General features: G+C 39.2%; 1 protein-coding gene across 29 annotated transcripts in view; it reads right to left on the bottom strand.

Moving 5' to 3' along the window:
• PTPN13 (protein tyrosine phosphatase non-receptor type 13) overlaps positions 1-20,204 on the bottom strand; it is a 111,590-nt gene extending 91,386 nt beyond the window's left edge. For 7 of the 29 annotated variants that reach the window (XM_086889260.1, XM_086889254.1, XM_086889263.1 and 4 more), the window contains exon 1: positions 19,851-19,997. The gene's annotated coding sequence lies outside the window, so the exon portion shown is untranslated. Of the gene's footprint in view, positions 1-823; positions 1,862-2,025; positions 2,200-3,000; positions 3,128-16,706; positions 16,878-19,850; positions 19,998-20,108 lie in introns of those variants that run through there. The other 22 variants (XM_086889252.1, XM_086889265.1, XM_086889256.1 and 19 more) reach the window with 12 other exon arrangements.
• Between the last annotated feature and the right edge of the window lie 3,623 nt (positions 20,205-23,827).

Raw genomic sequence — 23,827 nt, 5'->3', positions numbered from 1 at the left:
CTTATGCCATGACTGGCTGCCTGAAAATAAAAACACTGACACTTTCATTCAGCACTCACTGAGCATGAAGTGCTTTCTAAAAGCACTCGACAGGCACAAGTCTCAGAGACACTGAACTGGGGCTAGACCTGGACAATTTGGAAAATCTGCTCTCTCCCATTTCAGAACCTGAGCACCATAAGCCATTACCAGGCCCTGTAATTTCAGAACCCTGGCATCCATCCTATTTATTTACATTGGCCCACATCTTACACCCCCAAACAAGATCTGACTATGTATACCAATTAGTTTATCCCCAATAATAAATACTGTTGCTGAAACTGGGCTGAAGTGCAGAACCCTGGAGCCAAGTTAGAAAGCTTGGCACTTCAGTAGTCTTTGAAACCTTATTTTCAAAATCCACACATAAAATGTGGTTTTCCTATAGCCGCAGGTCCAATTTGCATAGACTATCAAGAAAATAAGGCATTATTTGCAAATAGTCAAGCATGCAATCAAGTCAAATACACAAGCTAATCAAGTCAACTGTGCTTAAAGAATTTTTTTTTCTTCTGGAGTCCCTGCTCTCAAGTTAATTACTGCACATTATTCTCAATTATTGTCTTGAAGGATAAGGAAACAAACCCTTGTGTCACATACACTTTTTTCATGTCTCCTATAGATACAAAGAGGGGGGACACAGCCCCACAGGATCCAACTACCACTTCCCCCCCTTTTTTAAAAATATTTTAAAAGCTGCCAGAAATCAGGTGGACCAAAATTTATGTGAAAAAAACCCACACTTTCACGATGTTTTTCATTCAACCTTATTACCCAATATTACCTTAGCACTATTTTTTCTCTTTCATTTTAGAGAGGTCAGCAGAGATTAGTATTACCATCCAAGTGTTTCTCCCCTCCTCCTGTTATGGAATAGATTAGCTTCTTCCACTCACATGTTTTCCTTCCATGTTCTCCTCTTTCTCCCCCATAGGCACACAAGATAAAATGTCAGCAAAACAAAAATTTCATGCTCCTGGGCAAATCCTATACCAAGAAAATTTCTTTGAAACTGCATTTCTTCTTCAAACTGATAGCTTGCTGCTTGAGCTCAGACCTCCTAAGTAAGGAACAGAAACTAGCTCAAATTTGTAAGAAAACACAATATGAAAACACTCCCAGAAGTATAAATCTTGGCCTTTTATTTGAGCATACACAGATGAACAGATGAGATGTTAGCATTTCTCCTCCCAAAGCCTTAGATCAGTATTATATTCCCATATCTGGAAGACAGAAGAATGTGACACACTGAGAATCTTGGCTCGCACCTCCAGGACAAGCAGTGTTTATTTTGCTCAAAAAGTGCTTGCTTGCTTTCCTGGAAGGTAGAAAGAAATCAGCTTCTGGTATTGGCCTGAACACACAATGGAAGACAAGCAAGGGTTAGTGTTGACTCCCTCCTTTGCTCTTCTGTCTCCATCACCAAAACCAGATAAACTTGTTTATCTGAAGCTTCGTGTTAGGCAAACTAGTAAAGCCAGTCCAAATTGTATATAATGATCATGAAAGTCATGTTTTCTAGGCAACTGCAAAATGCTTTTTTATACATGAGGGTAGCTGATGTTTCACATTTGATATTAAAATTTTATTCAGAAGAGTATATAATTATCACTACAAAGTAAGCTTAATCCACATAAATCGTAGCATGACTCTTGTATCCCTCTCTTTGTTTAATTGTCAGTGTAAGATTCTTGGGCAACTCCCTTATTTTGCTGTTGATCTGCTCCACCTCGGAGAGGGCACGTCTCCTGATGCATTTCTCATACTTGCAACTTTCATTTTAATTGCTAAGTAGGAGCAGAAGACCTGTGACTAAGGCAAGCTTTAAAAAAAAAAGAAAAATAAAAAAAAAAAAAAAAGAAATTTCAGGACTACAAAGCAGCTAGGCAATAGTGACAGTTTTTGAACAGTAACACCCTCATTCACACATAACAAATTAAATCCTTCTAATGACCTGAAATAACCAGAAGCAAAAAGGCATCTTACTGCAGGATGGAGTGATGATGTGCTGTCTATCAGACAAAAGGCACTAAGAATGGCACCTCCAGCTTTAGTCCAGCAGTTATTCCATTGTTGCATTCGAGAGCCACGCATTCCTCACATACTGTGAAAAGGTCATGACTGAAGTCTGTCCTTACTCACTCACAGCTCTCAGCACAGCTGAAGAGGGAATGAAAGCTTTTGTCAGGGGAGCAGAAATAGTAGCAGGCACTTGATTTGAATGTCATGGAGCCACTAGAAAGCATTATTCTAAGTCAGTAAGTACTGCTTCTCACCATCTGTGACATTCTAAAGCTATCTACAAATAAAACACTGGGGCTCTGGTGAGCAAGTGAAGGAAGCAGTGATAAGTACTTAGTACAGTAACTGCTTTTTCGTTCAGTACATTATAATTATTTTATAATATTATTCATAATCAGTTCCCAGTGTTTGAGAAGAGTAATGCTCAAATATTTAACACCAAGATATAAATTGCCACAGTCTAGAAATTCGGTGACTCTACCGATAGGTTTCACTAATGGATCAACTTACTTAAGAGTAGATTTTTAAAAGCTTAGCTTAAGGCCTCTCCATGGTAATGAACTGATAACTTATACTACATCAGACAAATTCTCTAGTACCAAAGGGCTCTGATTCTGTCAGAATCCTTTCAGTCCCAGTAACAGAGAATGGAAAGGCATTCCCCTTGCAGTAATGTAATAATCAGTGTCACGAAGGCAGCACAACAGGATCAGCAAAAAATTAAGCCAAGTGTCTAAGCGTTCTCTATTTTCTGAAACGTGGCACTCAAAAGTCCTTCAGATAGGTACAAAAACAATAAGTTAGTGTGCTACAATACTGAGGGGGAGAAGGGAATCATTAGTACCCACCAATCTTAGTCATAAAGAAAAGTGCTAGGTTTACAATATATTTGTAAATTACACAGAAGTCAACACACTCTTAAAAAGTAGAAAGACTGACCTTACCATATGTGATTTCAAAGCCTGACTTTAATCATATATATTCACATCCAATCCTTCCATAAATGGCCTTTTACGCTGTTAAGGTGAGTAAATTGCACGGTTCACTTGGGTTTTGAGATTTCTTCCTTTCATGGGAGAAAGGTGGCTCTGAGTAAAACAATCTTCATCAGCCTAAATATATTTGACTATCAGACATTTTGGAAAAAGAAATTAGCATAACAGATACACCACTATGGTGTATCAAAGCAGTTTTTCCACAGTTAAAAATAACCTCATGTATGGTACTTGTGAAAAATGCACTGGATTCAGAAATAAGGTTTGTGTTCTTCATTTGAAAGCAGCATCCTTTCACACTCACGAGAAGAAAGATAGCTGCTGACTTGTGTACTCAACCAGAAAAATTCCTGGTATTCAGAGTACAGTTCACACTACCTCATGTCCTGCCTGGAAAGGAAATAATATTTGATAATGGAGATAAAACTGGCTGAATAACAGAATCAAGCATGAATGACATCTACCTGCATCTGATTCCTCCAGCAGTGCTTTACCTCAAGTATATATATACATATATGAATGCATACAGGTAAAGAAGCTGCACTGCTACAACACCAGGATTCTTTTGTTTAAGCACACATTTAATTTGAGAGCTAACAAATTCCCACATGGATCACCCCACTTACCATATTTCTACCAAACTGCACTTACATGTTTGTGTGGGTTTTGCTATGAAAATTAAATTTAAAAAAATAAAAAAATAAAAAAATAAAAAAATAAATCCAACCATTTTAAAAATTACTACCCAGCCAGCATCCTCTGCAGCTACCTGGTTCTTACAAATACATCAATGGCTTTCTTACCCAATGCCCTAAGCTGAACTACATCCTCACACATGTTTTTTTCTGTGACTTGGGTGAAAATAGTTGTTGAGTCCAAATAATTACTGATAGAGAAAGATCATTTGGAGGGTCTATTATGCACCAAGTCTTCAGTCTTTGATGTTCAAAAAAGTAGTATTCCCAACTCCTGGAAAATTTAGATTTCCGTAAGCAATTACATATGCTCTACGACACAGGCAACACCACAGACACCCAGGAGTTGCAGCAGAGAAAAAAAAGAAGTGTGTTGTCTTCTCAGACAGTTATGATGTCTTATGTTCATTTCTGAGGAGGAAAAAAAAAGGAGATATAGCATAAAGAACAGAACATTACAAGGTCTGCAGATAGATGACACCATGGATATCTTATCTGTGAACTCACCTGTCTGGGAATAAGCTATTATTCACACAAGTGATGACTAATTATTATTGTGAAAGTCTGAATTTCTAGACTGAAAAACAGACAAGATGGAACAGAGGTCTACATTTCAGCTGTCAAGAATACACAAGAAAATCTATGTCTCTAGGACCACAGCATAAGCTGAGAGATTCTTGCTCTGCTTTCCTGTAAATTGAAATTAATGCTAATTCAAGCACAACAGCAAATATCAAGCCTTATTCAAATAATACTGAATTTCCTTTGCTCTTCTGTGACAGAAGAAAAGAGTAATTTTGCTCTCAGGTAGATAGCCTCTCTACTCAGACATGGTGAAGGTGCAAGATTTATACTTTTTACATGCACAAAAATACAATTTAAAATGTCTGTGATATATTATCCTCCTATTGGTGTGAAAACCTTTACAAAGATTTAAGCAGGGGGAATCAGTGACTAATCTTATAAAGCAACTTCATACACTTGCAATTGAGAAGCACAACTGACAATACCCTGATGCCTCATCAGGAAACATGAACACTCCGGGGGAATGGCAGGGATGGGAACAGGCAGCTGGCTGGATTTGACTTGTCCACGCTGCCTCAAACGAAGGCAAGCTGATCCTAAGGAAATGAGAAGCACTGGTGGGTACCATTACATACCTGGCTCTCTGCACTTTATGCCTGTCAGCCTTCAGGAATGCTGTGCTTCTTACAGTGCCCACTCATGCTGAGAAAGAGCGTGCATGTCCCCACATATGCATGTGTTACCCACTGCCTTTATAAAATGCATGGGTTCATGCATATACTCCATATAGACCAAAAATTTCACTTTTAAGTTTCTGTTGAAGGACAAAAGAAAAGCCCTGAAGGACAAAGAGAGTTACAAGTGGGCAGGAGCACTGATCTGTTTTGAGAAGTCAACATGAACTACCTGAAAGCCTTGTTAGAGGGTCCCTAAAGCCTATTAAAGGTTTTGGCCAAGACAGATTTAAATAAGATTCTGTAAGCATTTGGAAAAACCGATTTGATACCGGCAGATGGGCTGCAACTCTAATAAGAGACCTTCATCTGTCCAGAAACCAGCTCCTCACTCTACACACACAAGGTATAAGTGTAGCACCAGCAAGTTTTGCAGGGTAGGAACCAATTCCTGCAAAAAACTTCAAAAGCAGCCATAATCTTTAAAAACCCCTGTCCTCATAAGAGACTTCACAGCACTTCCTTTCTTCCATAAGCAACTAATTTTCCAGAGAAAAAAAATAACCTATTAGACTGCTATTTCTTGAAAGCACTTAATTTCTCTTCAAGTGATAGGAAAGATATTTCCCTTTCATGAAGTGATGCTGAGCAGGAAATTGTCCTTGAACAGAATACATCTCCATTTTTCCCCTAGTAACTGAGAATCTGTCTATGTAACATCATTTAGATGATCTACCAATAGGGTCCAACATGCCCTATATGATACAGTATTTGGTTAAACCACAACATAGAAGATACCAGAGCTCTGAGTTAAATGAACACAGTGCAAATATGGAGATCTCTTCTCCCTAACACCTGCTCGTCCCACAGAAACTGTTTCTGATCATTTGTCCTCTCAGACTGCAGATCCCTTCTCCCTCCACTTCCTTCCATACTCAAGCATGCAGAAATGAATTTAAGACTAAATCTGTGCTTATTCTCTGCATATAAACTCCCAACCAGTAACCAATTTGCAGGACACTTAGAAATCTGAGAACAAGCAGAAAATACGCTGTGCATTCTACCATGCTGGGAAACAGACACACCACCCAGAAAATGGAAGACAAGCCTTACATGAAAGATATTCTTCCCTATGGGTTCATTATAGGATTTCCCTAAATTCTGAATTATCTGCTGCAGGTGCTTTCATATTTCAGTATTTCCCAAATTCCTGGACTTCTCTGTTAAATCTATTATTAGAAAGGTCTTTAAATATTGCCCACCACCATCTGGCAAATACTGAAAAATACTGTATTTTAAAGGCAGATTTTCTTTATCCAACCATCCAATGGTTTATCCAACCAATGGATCACCATAGCTGATCCATTTCCTGCAACTGATAGTGTACATCAAAATTTACCTATTTTTCGCCCATTCAACTCTTTATATGTGGTATACACCAAGTCCTGAGAACAGTATGGTCTGTGTGACAGCTATTTAGCAGCATGTTTGGAGACAGCCATCACTTCAAAGATTCCATGTAAAACATGAAGATTTTTGGTCATGGAAGCCTGCTTTTAAAATGAGCTCTTTATGGAGGCCAAAACCTTTCCGAGCAGCTTATACTGTCTAGTTTAAATCCTGCAATTAGGAGGTTTTAGCTCCAGATTAATTAGTAGACAAAGCCACTTGAAGACTTGGAATGCCTATGGTTAGGAAATCATGATCTTCCTTCAAAACATGAGTTGACACAGCACATATGGCTTTGTGCCAAAATCATACGAATTAATCAGAACCTGACCAGTTAACTTGAGTCCCTCGGCCTGCCACTCTGCTTCTGAAAAATATATAATTATATACTGCATGATTCAGTATGTGTTTACAACTGAACAATTGTTAAATTGACTATACTGCCCCTTGAACAAATTTCTAACACACACCCAATTTATGATTCATCTTAAATTCAGCGGTTACGCATGATTTATTCAGTCCTACAGCCACGATGTTCTCCATGGCTTAACTGCCCTCAAAGGTGGTGTGATTATTAGTCCTTTTCCTGTTAGGTGGGAAAACTTGGCATTTCTCTTTCACAAGAGATCCGTCTACTTCTTATCTCTGCCAGCTCCAAATGCTTACCAAGCTTATGGTTTCTGAGCCAAGAAAGTGAATGTGATTTGGAGTGTAAAGAAAGACCCTCACCACAAAGAACATTAGCTTCAGTATCATTTGACAGCAGCATGAAAAACCTGAGCGATTTCTACAACTCCTCAGCAGACCTTCCACACAAAACAGACTGCCTGATCTACAGCAAAGACAAATAGATAGTCAGTGGTGTAACAGATTTGATTTAGCTTCACACACTGGAATGGACAAAGAACTCCATCTGATCACTATCTGCACCCCGCAAGGTTCTGGTACTTGGAGAGATTACAGGACAGAACAAGCTACAGAAGATGGCATTGCCAAAAAAATCAGGAAAAACAAGACAGCAGCACCTCCTCCCATGACATAATACCAAGCCTGCTATCACCAAAGAAACTCCAGAATTCTGGGAAGTTTTGCTTTGTCTGGATGATAAACATTCATATTAGAAGGACAAAAAGCCATATTACACCCTTGGGCTGCATAACAAAGACAAACTTTTCCTCTAGAAGACTAGAAACTGAGATGGAAGTGATTCACAGCATCATCCTTCTTTCCTTTTATTTGAAGAACATTCCTACAAATAGCAATGGAAATCTAGTCCGTCTGAGGACATACACAGGTACTACCCATGTACAAATTATATTTGCTGTATTGGAACAGAACCAAGCAGAAGGTCACAGTAATCTCTGAAGCCACTGCCCATTGAGGGATTATGTGAAAGGAGAATAGAAGCATAATATAACAGCACTTGAATTTTTTATTCACACAACTGGACCAAAGGGAGCTAGGCCAGTTACAGAATGCACCAAATTTTGCTGCCTTCACAATCAGTTTGATGATACTGTGTATGATAGATTAACTCTGTAACTGTTACTGCATGAAGACCCAAGAAAACACTAACTACCATTGCCTAAAATAAACAGAAACACCTGATACTAAAAAAAAACCAACAAAAAACCAACTTCCCTTCAAAACATTAGAGCTCAAGTCTTATATAATCTAGGCTGCATACAACATAACTTTCATCCTTTACATGTATGCCTAGAACTTTGACAACAACCCAAATTTTCTTCCAGTCCTGAATTTAGTATTTCAATTTTATTCTTGCAAACTTAAGAAAATGGGTATGGAATTTGAAAAGTATTATTTACATTTTCAGTATACAAACAGCATTAACGTTAATTCAATAATTCAGCTTTCAGGAAAAAAATTTCACAAATGTGTGAATGAAAACATGGGCTGAACCTCTTCAAGTTCCATTTCTATCTTTAATTGCTAACTAAAGACTTTGGAGATTATTCATTGATACATCACATAGAAAATTCATAAATGTAGCACTTAAAAAACAACACTTGGAGAGTAGTCTGAAACAGATTTCAAAACTTTCAAATGTTTTACCAATAGTTTCAAAACATCCTCCCATAAACTTTGCTTGCAAAATACTGAATTTGAATGAGTTTATCAAACTGGACCAGTTGTACTGGTTTACCTCAAGTTGCATACACTCTTAACCTGAGAAAAAGTAGTAGCAGCAATCAGTGAGAGGCACCAAGTGTTCACCACTTACAGAAATACCCAATTTCGTATTAATGTGAAGAGGCAAGGAGAAAAAAAAAAAGGAGGGGAGGAACAAAATTTTACAGACAGAAACCTTAGAGACAGGAAAATGTATTATCTTTGTCCACAGTGGGAAGTTATCCATAGATTCCTCACTGTGCACAAAAGCTGGAACCAAGACTTCAGAGAGCTGAGAGAGAAGAACAGAGAGTGTGCCTGCACCAAAGCACACATAGGCTTTTTTAGCCGAGGAAGAAATACCCAGCTTGCAAAGGAGCAGTCAGGAGCATTAGAAACTTTCACACAAGGAAAAATAAATTAAAAAATCATTATAGATACCAAGCCTTGCTGGCAAAAATTAAGGGATTCAGTGGATCATCATTGATCAACTCCAGAAGAAAAGTAGTTTTTCACCAAAAAATTGCTTTATTGCTTGGTTTTATACTACTGACCCTTTTTCATCCATGTACCTAGACGCTGAATATTAACCCAGTTATTCAGGGGAAAATAAATCTATAGAACCATTCATAGCCTGCATTTTAAAAGATACAGATTAAAATTTGGAACTTTGGCAAAAAATTTAACTGAAGACAGCTGGTATTAACCTAGCTTTTGCTCTCTACCATACTGATGAGTGACTTCTCCTATTTTCTAGGGATCTTTTACGGTAATTACTTGTATAGAAGCTGTTGTAAAACTTCACCCTTGATTTTACACCATCAGTCTACAAACAGGTAATAAAAATCCCAATTTCTCCCATTGGCAGATGGGAATGGGGAAAAAAGGAAGGTGAAGGAAATCCAAAGTTTCCAGACTCAGAAGTCACACACAATTTACAGTTGCTCTATATAGCCAGGCACCTGCTGGTGTCAGTAGAGCTTTTTTCACACAGCAAAATCTGAAATCTTTTAAAGGAGCTGGAAGACTTCACATCACCTTGAGGTTCTACCAAAACTATTGTAAAAAGCAGTTGCTCTTTTTAGATGCGTATTACTTCTTGGCACAAACACTGTGTCGTTTGTTGCTAGTTTTTTTTTAACTAGCTATTATAGCCTATCACTGAAAATACATCATAAGCCTTGAAATTAATGTTCTCTACACAAAAAGTAAATATATATATAAAACCTATTAAAGTCTAGACAGGCAATAACTTCTCTTCCATTTCCCCAAAACCACTGAAGAGGGAAGCAGAACAAACAGACTTTGCATCAGCAGCAGAGTTCCCAACCAGCAGTTCATGTTAAGGTGAAAAGTTAAATTCTGTGATCTTCAGCTCTTTAATATTCTCAAAGCAAAATCAATGGGTGGGACAGAATCAGCAATAATTAATGTGTATATGAAAGGGTTCAGTTAATGTGAAGCACAAAACTATTTTCTATAACATTGCAAACTATATTCTGCACTAGGCAAGCACCAGGGAATTTTCCACATACCACGTTAAATTCAATTTAATTCTATTCTGCTCACTAATACTGAGTAGTTGAAGACATAAATTCCTTCAGTGTCTGACAATATCACAAAACTAAGGGCTTTGTATTTAAAAATGTTCTTTTCAACTATTCTGTGCAAGGGCAAAGAGCACACAGAGCACACATATTAGTTTCAACAGAGCACAAGAATCTCATGCTGAGGGAAGCAAGAACAAAAAGAACGGCTCTTATACAGAATGTCCTTCCCTTCCTAAGTAATATGTTTCTTATCTGTAAAAGGAATCCAATTATTTATGTCTACACAAATTGTTTTTTGTTGTACTTTTCATGTGATGCCATTTAAAATGACAGTTTACTTATGTATTTTACCATTTTACCTAATAGTATATTTTCACTTTCCTATTCAACAACTAAAACTACAACCTAAACTTGTGATATCACCAAGGTGTTCCTGTCTTTTTCTCCTCTCTTCCTTTTTTCTCTAGAGATATGCATGAAAATTAATTCCCCTGATAACTTGACCATCCACCATTAAATCCCTCCTTAACAATCTGAACAAAGGCAATACAGATTCCATGACACAAAGGATGAAAAAGCCAGGAAGGAATTGCAGCTGGAACCAGACAGCTGTTCTTCTCTGAACATCAAGTCAAGCCCATGTGGACACACATGAGCTTCAGAGGCAGATCACAAAAATTTCTCATTAAGCTTATTAAGCTTTTGGGCATTTTTCTTTTTTTTTTTTTTTTTAAAGGGTTTAAAGAAGTTCTCCATTTGGAAGAGCTTCCCATTTCTGTGGGTTCAGAAACTTAAGCAATGTTTAATACAAGTACTAACTGGATCAGGCCAGCTCTCCCACCCCCTTTCCTGGCAATCACCAGTTTACTGAGTTCCTGAGCTCAAGCTGCACAGTCAAATCTAATAGTCACTGATGGTCTCTGTTCTGCTAACTTCTCTAATCCCCTTCTGAGCACATTTACACTTTCACTCCACATGACATTTTGTTCAAGTAACACAGCTGCAATTAAGCAGTTCACAGAGAGTATTTTCTGTTGTTTGCTGTAAGACAGCAACTTCTCAAATTTCACTAGAAAAGAACATGCTAAAGGTCTTGAAGGACCCAGCCATGCCTCAAAGTTGCCTGCCTTTTACTAAACACCAGTAAATGTTTGCAGCTACCAAAAATAACAGAATATGGTTTCTTCCAACAAAAGCAATCAATTTTCCAGCATACTAAATGTTTTCTCTCCTTAAGGAAATGCATGGATATAAAATTTCAAAATTATTATAAAACCACTTTTAGGATTTTCCTTAGTATTTTTTGTGTATCCTTTTTTTGTGTATTTTGTGTATTATTGTGTAGTATTGTGTATTATTGTGACAAAACAACAAAAAACAGGCCTTAAGTTTTCTTCCTTTACACACCATATTCCTCAAATACACAGAAGATAGAACTGGATCAGAGATCAAGGAAAAACAGAAGAATTATTCTTACCAAAACTGTTTTCCAATAGACTGAAACAAGCTAACGTGATACAATGGTACCAGAAAACCTCTAAAAACAAGTGTAATTAAAAAAAAGACAATTTTTATAATGCATCATACTTCTGAAACAACCAAGTCTTGTGCCAGTCATGGTGAGCACTCACACTTTAAATTGACATAAAGGAGCTTTACACAGCTATTTCATTAATTCAGTTCTACGTGTTAGCCCATGTGTTTAAAGCTCCAGGCTGATTTGGCTGTTCCTTCGGCTGTTCCACACATGTGATATCCTAACTGCAAAGCCACTCGATAAATGAGTCTATATTTCTGATGAAACAAACTTTCAGCACTGCCAGCTAGAAAATCTTTTATAATCAGATAATCTTTAAATTCTTTATTAAGGTCATTCAAGGGATTCAATGACAGGGCACACTGGAAAAAGGAGCTGTTCAAAATTTAAGGTTCTTTACTATTAGCTTGTTTTGCTAAGCATTGTCAGATTATAGCATCAGAAGAAACCTCTTTCAGGAAATGTAAGTCTAAAGTTTTGGGGTTCCTTAAAAACCTAGAGTATATATTTCTTGCAAATATTATTAGATAGATGACTATAATAAGACTTCCCAGACAAACTTCTGGTTTTCCGAGTCTGAACAACCTTATAAATAAGAAGGGCTAAGAGGATAAATAGCTCTAAAAAACCTACAAAAAACCAAGAAAACAAACAAATAAAAACCTACAAGATAGAAATCAGATAATTATTAACCCTTGAAGACCTTAAACACAACCACTAAGCTGGGAACACTGAAAGGACTTGCAGCTATGAAAGTCTGAAAACACATCCCAATCTTTACGAGGAAGAAACCTCAGCTCACAGAAGTCTCTACCACCAGCACATGAGATAAGGACAGTCTTGCAAAGCCCATAAACCTGAACTAGAGGAAGCTGAAGGTGTCCCAGCACATCTTGAATAAACCCAACCCTTTCTTTCTCCCCTCCATTCTTTACCCCACATTCCTTTTGTTCCAGACTGTGTGCTCCTCAAAAAAATAATTGTTTTCTAAGAGTTTTCACAAGCTAGACATTCCAGGTCAAAATTTTCCAGGTGCTGTACAGGTATTCTTGCTATCTTGTAAAACAGTATCTTCCTTTTTCAGATGCAAGCCATTTGACAGCCCACAAATGCTATTCTTGTACAGAGCACTGTTAATTTATGGACATACAGACATATACTGCATTGTCTGCTGCAATGTTATTTATCAATAAGGATGTCAATAGCATTTGCATTCCACTTTCATCCCACTCGAATTTCCAGTGAAGTTAGTAGGGAAAGCCTCATAATTCTTCAGGGTGTATCAATTCAGATGCCAACCATAAATGTCAAAGTTAATTTTATGGAAAAATATAATCAAAATTTAAGTTTTCCCTGGACTGGAGCATTTATTTTTTTAAATATTTCAGCATATTTATTAGATGTGCAATTATTGTTTGCTGCCACATTCTGTAGAGTTTTCTAACACTAATTAATAAGCTGAATGTTTGTGCAAGTGTTTCTGAAGCTCTGTCTCTAATGGTTAAGAGGAAAGCCCTTTAGGTGCAAGGCACTGGTCTAAGAACAGAAAAGATGATTGAAGATACATGAAAACTCTAAAACAGAGTCTGTGAAGGCTGGACAGAATCTCCTTCCTCCAAGTAACCTACCCAAGATAAATCCTTTACCAAAAGTGCACAGGGAGCTTATTAACAAATAAATCTCTGCATAATACATGCATACAGGCAGTACTCATTTCCTAAATGTTCGAGACTTACAGAAGTTGAAAGCAAACTGGCTTCAGAAGAACAAACAGAAAATGCATCTCCTCAATCACTGAAAAATAGTTAAAACTCACTAAGGCACTTGAAAGAAATACCTAACAAATCTTCTGAAGGAGAAACCAGTACTTATCACCTGTTGAAGCATCCCATTTAAGGAAGTTACACACAGTCTTTAATTAGGCTGCTGGAAGGATAGCTCCACATAAACCTAACCACACAATTGTCCAGTCAGTGACACATACTACAGGAGCTGTCTCTCGAAGCAATACGTGTGTTGTTCCTCACTGACATTAAAAAGCAAAGCATAAAAGCAGCACTTGGACCATCCTACCAGCCATTTGCTTGCCTGGGATTTAAACTCTCAAGTTAATTCATTGAAGGCAAATACAGCTTTTGCACTGACTTGTGAAAAGAGAACTATTATTCCACTGGTCATAATCCTAAGCACTAGGAGGGGATTTTCCACCTACTGATTTTACAGTAAATGTACTAAAAGGCACAACTTCTGCTCCACTTCCCTTCTCTAACTTTTCTCTGTTGAAACACTAAATTCTGTGACAAGAGAAATAGGTAAAATCAGTAATAACATAGTGCTGGCCCCTTGATGACTTGTGGTCATCAGAGAAGGAAAGAGAAGGAAAATCAGCAAGATATTTTAGAGCACTGGTACCCTGATGAGGAAACTAGGTAGAAAAGTTAGGCTATTTATGTATGACATGGTTAAATATCCATATGCTTCATTTTTTTACCCCTCTATTGCTTAAGGCAATATCTAAGTCCAAATCTATCATCATTTAAACCAGGCATGACTTTGCCAGGAAGCACAACTATTTCTAACAGCTGAAGTTTCAGACTTTAATTTAGCTCTCTCTTCAGTCCATTTCATCTTTTAAAATAACAATATATAGAAGTGGTTAGCAGAAAAAAGTCAACAATCCCACCAAGAAAGATGGAACACATTCAAAACCAAATAAGGTTGCTTACAAGTTTCAAATTTTGTAGTTAATATTTCAACAGCAATGTTCTACAGGGTAAAACAGACATGTTTTCATGCGTCCCATTACCTTTCCCTGGTGACCCTAAGAAAGCCCTGGAACCACGTGCATCACAGGTTTAGGGTGGGTTTTTATGCTCTCCATGTAGCCATTCATGGTTATGTGAAAACTGGAAAAAACCACAATGCAATATGCACATGCTATTGAGATGCTGAAGAAATTAATATTAAAAAAGGCAAAAATCCTCATCTGAAACATAGAATTAATCTCTGGGAACCAATTCCCCTGTGCAAACAAGGAGCTGCTAATGAGAGTATCTACAGCCCTAGAGATTATGAGACAAACCGTGTTCTGTCTGTACTCAGCAATAACTTAGAAAACCTTTGCACTCAGATCCTTGGGTTTTTTCTCTAACAGGTTTTGAGGGCCTACCCACTACATAAGCAGAACACTGGCTGTTATGTGAATTAAAATAAAGACAGACTATCGAATATAGACACAAGACTCCAAGAAGCTTCCATCTCCAAGCATGCAATTCTACCACAAAAAAATTATCTACATTAGCAAATATTTATGTTTTTCAATGCCAATTCTGAAGCAGCACTTAAGTGAACAAAAATTACAGCAATTTCAACAACATTGGCAAAACTGTGCCACTGCAATGAGCTGGTATTTATTGTCAGTTTCATACAGCACACAGTATGGTGCTAAGATTCCAACTCACAATGGTATCCTGGAGTGTGCCTGTAAGATTACTGTCATCTGCCTGCTAGAGAATATCAGTTACATCTATATACACATACAGATGTAGCCAAAAAAAGCTTTAACAGCAGTTGTGAAACTGGCTATGAAACAAACAAGAACCTGTGTATTTCCAGTGATTTATCCAGCTTTTATTATGATGAAAAGCACACCAAAAAATTACGAATTTGTATGTGCTAACTGCCTTCTCCCCTCAACAAACTAAACTGGCTTTCAAGGAAAAGCCTGATAGTAAAAGGCCTCTTTTAAGTTCTTTTGCTTGAGAACAGAGTGTTTCCTAAGAAGCTCAGCACCAGTTTCAAGCTTACAGCACAAATATATGTCACCTGCAACAGGGCTGCTCAAGAAAAGCCCCCCATAAAAACTTCCAGCTCTTTTCTACTTTTCTAAATAAGCCAGACTTCAGATCCACCATTTCCAATGTACCTCTATGCACATGCCTAAAGCCAAGTACTCACACATCATACAAATACTCAGAGAAGATGTCAACACCACATGAAAGCCATTTTCAGATTCACTTTCAAAAATTTCAGCCAGCTCTATAGAATGTTCCCGCCCATATTTCCTCCCACAGATGCAGACGAATGCTCTTTAGGAAGACAACCTCCAAGAAACACACACAAAAAAAAATTTAGCCAGAGCTGAATAAAGAAACCATGATACCCAAGAAAACCATGTCCTTCCTCTGACAAGGCAGAAGCATACAGAAATAAAGTCTCAAAGTCTACTAAAAAAACATGATGTTTTTGACAGCATCAGATTATTTCACGAAGAGGTTTGTGTTCAGTTCCCAACTTGAGCACTTAAATTTTCAGCATTTTTAGGTCAGCCAGTTCCTCTCCCTTTAATTTTTAATTTTAATTTTTAGCTTTAATTTTAGCCTCAAAACAGGAGATGAAGCTTTCCTCTCTTTTCCAAGTGCCTCATCTCACCTAATTTAATGACCAATTGTTTGAAGCAGGAACCAGGAGCTAACACAGCACCTAGTCCTAAACCTGACATTAATTACCCTACCACCTGTAAGACCTTAATAATACTCAACATCCTGCAAAACTACAGTATTCCCTATAAATACCAGCAATCAAAAATAAAGGTCTCCTTTAATTCTTGACATATTACTTGCAGACATTTCTGTGGCATATTGAATTTACACATTAAAGATAAAGGACAGATGAAACCCTGAGAACAAAGCCTTCCCACGTCTGTTATTCTTTCTACAGAGTGTCACAACTGGAGCAGATCTCTATCCCAACCAATTGGATTTCAAATTTACAGGGCATATCATTGTCCCAAGGCAACCTACTCCATAAATTGCCTTTTATGAAAGCATTTTAACAGATAATGATGCACAAAGAATATGCCTGGTTCCTCACCAGGTATTTAAGTGGCAGAGGAGAAAGAGAAGCCCAGATGAAATAAAAACGGCACCAAAGAGTCGTCTTGTGCCCTTCCCATCTGTAAATGCCAGCTTCCTTCTCTGTACTTCAGGAGGAGGTGGGGCTGGGAAACATTTCTTTCAGAAGTTCCACCCTTCTTTACAGATGCACAGATTTCATTAATAGTTAACTGGCGACACACAACATTAACTTACCCTGGTATTCACAGCTTTCCATCCACGCGTGTCCCATGGTAAGCGACAGCTTGGGGCAACTGCTTACAAATATTTTTTGCACCATGACACCCTACATCAAGACTTGCTTTTCAATCTTTTCATCTCACTGACTAGCTCACTTTGAAACAGTAAAATTCCAGCCAATTTTTTCTGTAAGCAGAGGAAAAAAAGTGACAGACTGTTGAGCTGATAACCAACACTTCTTCCAAAAATGCAGCAATACTTAATGTTCTTAAGCTTAACAATCTACTGATCTGGCAAAATCACTTTGAGTTTTATTATCAGTGGACTAAAGGTTCTAGGTTTGTGACGCAAGTAAAAAGCTCTTCTGAAGAAAATGGTTCCCCTTAAAAAGCTGACCTTACTCTTGTTCAGGTTAATAAGTCTTCACAGGTGCTCTGGAGCAGCCATTACAGAGGCTTTTGAGTGCAAGGTCTCCTTCACTGTGAAGAACTTTGAACAAGAGAATGTCAATATTAACAAGGCCCTCTGGGCCATAATGTCGTGTATTTCAACATATAAATATTTGAAGCTATTTAAGAACAGCAGCATTCAGAGACCTCAGTGATAAAGAAGAACTTTGTGAAACTGACAGGCACTTCAACAATAAACTCCATTTAAGAGTCTGCCCAGTCTCATTTTATCTAATTACTTACCTCCCTTACAGGAATAGCATGCTATTAAGGTTTGCTGATTAAGATTTGAAGGTACTTTGAAGATTTATTGTACCATACAACCACTAATTATTATTGTTCATACCTGCATTTGGTTGGGAGAAAAATAGCTAGGTGCCAAATAATTTCTGTTCCACACGTAAAAATAAAAATATTTGCCCTGCTGTGCTCTTTAGAAAGTGAACAGCAAAAAGATTGCATTTTTACTTTCAGACCCTCTCTGTGATAGTCTGTATGAGTCATGTGGCTGAAAAAATCCCACCATAAAGGGGGAAAAAAAAAAAAAAGACACTACAATTTCCTGCCACCAGAACAGGTAACATTTGTGCCCTGGTAGCTTCCCAGGAATGCAATCTCCTCCCTTTCCTAGGCTTCTTCACTACTTCCCTTCAAGGCATTGAAAATGAGAATGGTACGCACAATTTACATTGCTATGCACAAGTTATCACGGGCTCAGGATGACCAGTCACAGTGGTTATTTACCACTCATCCACACAGTCCATTTTTACTTTCAAAGGCCTGTGAAGCTGTAAATAGACTATTGGGTCACATCCTTTCACCAGGCTCTGTTAACCTGGTGAAAATACACTCAGTGTACTCACTTATCCTTTAACATTCTGTCCAACATTTTCACATAGATACTTCCTTGCTCTTCCATCCACTCAAATGTCCTTGAGCCTGTGGTTCTCACAGCCTTCAATTCCACTCAACAACAGTCTTGGAATCAAGAGTTGTTTTGTTGGTTTTTTTTTTAAATTGAACTGTTAGAACAACATCCTGTCTCATTTCATATCCAATATTCAAAAGTGTTTCATTTTACTGCACCCAAACTTAAAGAAAAACAAAACCACACTCTGATTAGAAAAAAAATCAATATAAAACCTCTAATCTAAATAAGGTTCATTTTTTTATCATGCGCAGCAAAACAAAAAAAAAAAAAAGAAGTCCCATTCTGGAAGGAATACATTATGTGTCTTTCCACTCACCGAACAGGGTTGTTAGGTTAAAAATCAGTAATAAAGTATCTTTAAAAGTTAAACTGTATATTTTTCTCTCGCTGTCATTCTCTTCTTTCCTTAAATTACCACTTAAATTCTAGAGCTGCTCATGGAAAGACATACTTGTTGGCAGATAAAAAAAAACTCTCCAAGTGAAACACATCTGCTGCATGTGAAAACCGAACAGATATGTTCGATGGATAGCACTAGGAGTGCTAGCAATTTCTATTGTAGCTGCACTACCAGAAAGATCCCCTGACTAGATCTTTCCTCATCAGTATTTCTTGCACAAGACCCAAATTGTTTGTTTTCTCGTTTGTATCTCTACCGTGGTTGATGCTAACTCTTGCAGAAATGTCTTTAGAACCTATTTCTGGCCATCCAAAGACAGACTTGAATGGGCCAAGTCCAGACAGATGTCTGATGCTTAATGTGAACACCGACAGCAATGCTGCTCTGGAATGGGTGCTGAATGTCATCATTTCACCAACCTGAGCCCAAACGAATGACCTGGGAGTCATGACACCTCGGAATATATATATTCAATGACAGCTTTCTCACATGAGGTTCAACCCTCAGGAAAATGTCTGTGTATTCTGACCCAGTTTCGCTGCACAGTTTCACAAAACACGTCCTCTTCCCTGAAAAGGTTTCAGGAACTGATCACGGTTACTGCCCCAGCTAGTTCCACATGCAAAGACTTTCATATTCCCTTCTCCAAAACTCACACCTTAATAAGATGGCTAGACACAGATTACCTGCAACCAACCTTACAGTTTCCATGTCCTACATTTACTTCTGATCCTACCTACAAAACCAAACCGGTTCCCAAATGTTTCCCCAGTAAACAGGAGGGGTACAGAACAGCTCCTGGCGGTTCCCTATGAAGTCACTGCCTTTGTTGTTTTAAACATGCAATTTAAAGAGAATGACACAATCTAGAATATGAGAGAGATTATCCTGCGGTCTGCGGAGGTGTCGATTGCTAGGAGATAAAAAGCCAATGAAACCTACGCTATTTCTCATCACCGGCCAACAGATTTATCCTTCATTTCTGCTCCTCCAAAAACGTTAATGAGGAAAAAGTTTCCTCTCTGTTAACAAGTCCGAGGGCTGCGGGGGCTGCTTTGTTTGGCTGGCGCAGGCAAACCCAAGCCCTTCTCGGCCGGCAGAGCGTGTCCCGCTGCTGCCGAGCGCCCGGCCCGACCCCACGGCAGCGGGCTGCAAGTCCCGGTGGGAGCACCAAAATCCCCCGCCGCTGCGTGCGGCCTTTCTTCACCTCTCCCACAGCCCGCCGCCGGCCCCGCCGCGATCCGAGAAGCGAAGCCAGGCGCCCACACGCCCACCGGCGGCCATCCCTCCGGGACAGCCCCATCCCCCCGGAAAGCCCCGCTCGGCGGAGGCCGCCGCCGGGATCGCCGCCCCGCTCGGAGCGGGAGCCGCGCACCTACCGCCGCTCTGGAGCCGCTGTCGGCGCTGGCAGGGCGGCGATGGAGCCGAGCAGCGCCGAGCTTCGCCGGGAGCGGCCGCGCAGGGCTGCGCTGGGAGCGCGGAGCAGCATCGCCTCCCCGCCGGCCGCCAGACCCGGCACGGAGAGGGCGGGAGCGGTGGTGCTCCCCGCCCCGCAGCTCCCTCCCTCCTTCCCTCCGCATTCCCTCCCTCCCTCCCGCCGTGCATGGCCGCCCGCAGCCGCCCCTGTGCCCCGGTACCTGCGGGTACGCACCGCGGCCGCCCGGCCCCGCCGGCCCGGCGCTCCCGCTGCCCGCTCCGCTCCGCTCCGGTCGCTGCCCCTCAGGGCCGCCAGCAGCGCGGGGAGGCGGCCGCGCACCGCCCACCGCCCCCGACCGCCGCGCCTTCCTCCCTCCCTCCCTCCCTCCCGCTCTCTCTCCTCTCCCTTCTCTCTCTCTCTCTCTCTCTCTCTGTCTCTCCCTCCCGGCCCCGGGGCGGCGGGGAAGATGCTGACACACGCCCGGCCCCGCCCGCTCCCTCCGCGCCCGCCCGGCCCCGGCCCCTTCCCGCCCTCAGGGTCCGGCCGGAGCGCCTCAGCTTGGGGGTTGACTCGGGAATTGGCTCTCCTGGGGGCGAACTTCAGCCCTGTTCTTGGCCCCAAAGGCGTTTCTTCGGTTTTGTTTGGTTTTAGTTTCCTTTTTTTTTTTTTTTTTTTTTTTCCATTTTCTTTTTCTCGGGGATGATCTGTCTGCTCACAGACCTTGGCTCTTCAGCTGGAAGTCTTGGTCCGAAAACTTGAACAAAAGCCTTAGTGGCAAAGCTTTCAAACACGGCCGATTGTTCATAGCTGTTTGTTCATAGCTGTTAGACAAACTTGGTGAGGGAAAGGTCCAGCTGATGAGGTGAAAAGTTGCCCTTTTTTGCCTTTTTTGCCTTTTATTTTTTTTTTTTTTTAATTAAGACTTCTTTTTACACTTCCAATGTGAAATTCCAATTTCACTTCCAATGTGAAATCCACTGTAGGAACCCACTCCCCACTTGTACAGTGGGGTTGAAGCTCCTCCGGTGGGTTCCTCTGGAGTTTTTGTAGTAGATCCCTCCTTTGTGGAGACAGACTGTGGAAGAATATAGTCACAAAATAGCACTTTTAGACGCAAAGAAAAATGCCACAAGAAGTGTGGTCCCAAATTCATGCTGTGCAAAAATGAAATTTCAGAATGATAGTCTGGAAGGGTAATTTCTGTTTGAAAAGAAAAAAAAAATAAAAAATTGTGAATACAGTTGCTTTAGAGTAAATAAAAATATTTGACTGTAACTGTTTCCTAGCGAAATACCAATTGCTTTGTATAAACTAAAGTATTAAGGACTCAGAAAAAAAGTCAGTCTGCCGTAACTAATAATGTCAGGGACTTTGTGTAAGTCATAACAAAAATAAAGATGAGTAGTAAAACTAATTTACATAGTAAGAGGTTACAGTAATCTGGGAGGTTGTTAGTTATGTAATTTAAATACAATTTTCTTGTAATACAAGTTCTTTGAGTTGATAACTATCTACTTACATTTTAAGGTGAACTGACTATATTGCTATCCACATTTTCAAAAGGAGTTCATTTTGGTCCCTGCATGTTTTATACATTCTATGGCACCTCCTCTTTCTACAGGTTACTGTCTCACTGAAAGAGAACTTTTTATAGGTGCTAATGATACGTAATAGATTTTATCCTAAAACTCTGCTTCCACGCTTCAGATCAGTTTATAGTGGCCCTAACCCATGCCACTATATATTCTGTCTTCACTCTATTTGAAGATAGGCCACAGAAAGAATTCTTTGTAGGTATAAGATTTTTTGCAAAGGTACATTATTAATTCAAGGAAACAGAATGAGTGAAGTGGGACTTGGGGATGTGTTAAAACCCAGCCTACATAACCAGGCAGTATTGTATACTTGCACCTGAATATGCCTCTGAATATAGAAGTCTCCTCCCCAGAGAGTCACCTCTCTTAAAAGACTGTAAATTTGATTGTAATTGACTTTCCTCAAAAGAAGATTTAGTTCCTTGTTCTTCATTCTCCTAATGAGCCTCTCTTTGGGGCAGCATTTTTCTTGGCCTCATAAATGTATGTGAATGCCTTAACAATTATCTCATTAGACTATTTGATTATATTTTTAATTAAACATCTTCAACAACGAAACTTGGAACTTAGGATCAATGAAAAATATAATTACCATCTTCACCTACTGTGCATTTTACAGGGATGCAAATACATGGAAAACATTGCCATAACTTTAGAAACTTCTTACATCACTGACTAAAAGAAAGACATAGAATGTTGTACACAAAGACTGATGCCTTGGAGTGCCTCCACTGTGGAAAAATGGAATGGCTTTTGTCAGTGTAGTGCTTTTAGATTCGTTATGAACACAACACATTTACTGCAAAGATTGACGTTCCAGCAGTAAAGAGATTCCTGAGTGTGACTTTTTAAGGAAAAAAGCTGTTCAGAGAAAGTTTCCATGATAACCAGAGCTGCAAACATTAAATTTTCCTTTAAAGTGATTGTCTGGCAAATAAAGGTTCTCCAATTACTCCACCATCAAAATCTTGCATATATTTACTTATAGCTTATGTTTAATGTAGTGCAACTTTTTTTTCTAAGGGAAAAAAAAAAAAAAAGAAGCCAATTTATATTATCTGCTGTTCTACTGTTCATGTTGAAACTTCCTTAATAAAAGGTTCAGTCTCTATGCCTAAAACGGAAGATTCAAGATCCAAGTTCCTAGTTTGGGATACATGTCTGGCCACACCTTGACTGTGTATTAGGACAAAACCTGTACATAAACTGAACAGAACTGTCCCTTAAGCTCAAGAGTGTGAGCAATTGAAAACCAAAAAGTGTCTGTCCTTCTGCAGTTTAGAGGAAGACTAAGTCTGACAATTCACACTTTGTGACTAAGGAAAACCATAAAAAAAAAGAAAAAAACCCAACATAGGTGCATTTTACAGTAATTCACACACTTGGCCCACAAAGCACTTTCTGTTTGTCTGTGTTAGGTGTTGTCCTTATATTATATAAAAGATCCTATGAAAATTACATGAATGGCTCAGAAAGAAGCAGCAAAGGGAAACAGCTACCACAAAGATTAAATCTCTGGGAAATATTAAGACAGTATGGTGACTGTCTGGGATTTTCAAAAGCGACAATTAATTTTGGGTGTTTCCCAGTTTTGGTGCACAAGTGGGGACCTTTCTTTCAAAAAGTGCAGAACAAGTGGTATCTGAACTTTGGCAGCTTGATTCACAGATCCCTTTAGAACTACTGGCCATTTTATGTTCTTTGGCTAAATGACAGTCAAGGGATAGGGAAAACACTGCCTACAAACATTTGATGAGGCTCAGTGCCAGTGGGAGGAAGTATTTTCAGTCCCCATCTGCAATGAAATCCATTTGTAGGCTAATGTCAATGAAGTCTGTAGTGCTCTTGTTGACCCTATATCAGTACAGTTGCAAAAAAAGAGGCCTGAGATATATTTGGGACTATTGGTACCTTGTAAAAAAAAGAAAAATAAAAAGGAAGTTTACAAGGAAAGTAGTTCTTACATCAAGACTTACAGCTCTTGAGAATAATCTTTAAGAAAATCTAATTTACAGGAGATAATTAACTCTAGATACCTAAAACCAGACTGGTTGAAATAGTAGTAAATATACAGTAGAGAACAATCTTGCCCAGACAGAAGCTACTTGTTCAAACTGGTCCTTTCTGCATTTAACTTTGGAGTCTATCTTAATGAAGATTTTGTTTAGGAATATTAGAGTGAAGAGTTAAATCAGGGCAGCGGAAGAGAGACATTAAAATGTATAGGGAGAGTAGGAGAAAAGGACTTGTTCTCATTTGAGATGTGAAATGAGATGAAGGGTCACCAAGGCTGAGAAATACACAAAGGCTGTCCCAGACTGCAGCCTGCTTGGAAGAAAAGGCT

This window comes from Cyanistes caeruleus, chromosome 5, assembly GCF_971803275.1.
Source record: "Cyanistes caeruleus chromosome 5, bCyaCae1.hap1.1, whole genome shotgun sequence".
In the NCBI taxonomy this organism is placed as follows: domain Eukaryota; kingdom Metazoa; phylum Chordata; class Aves; order Passeriformes; family Paridae; genus Cyanistes; species Cyanistes caeruleus.
The sequence above is the reverse complement of the archived record's forward strand: the minus strand, read 5'-3'. Positions and strand labels throughout refer to the sequence as shown.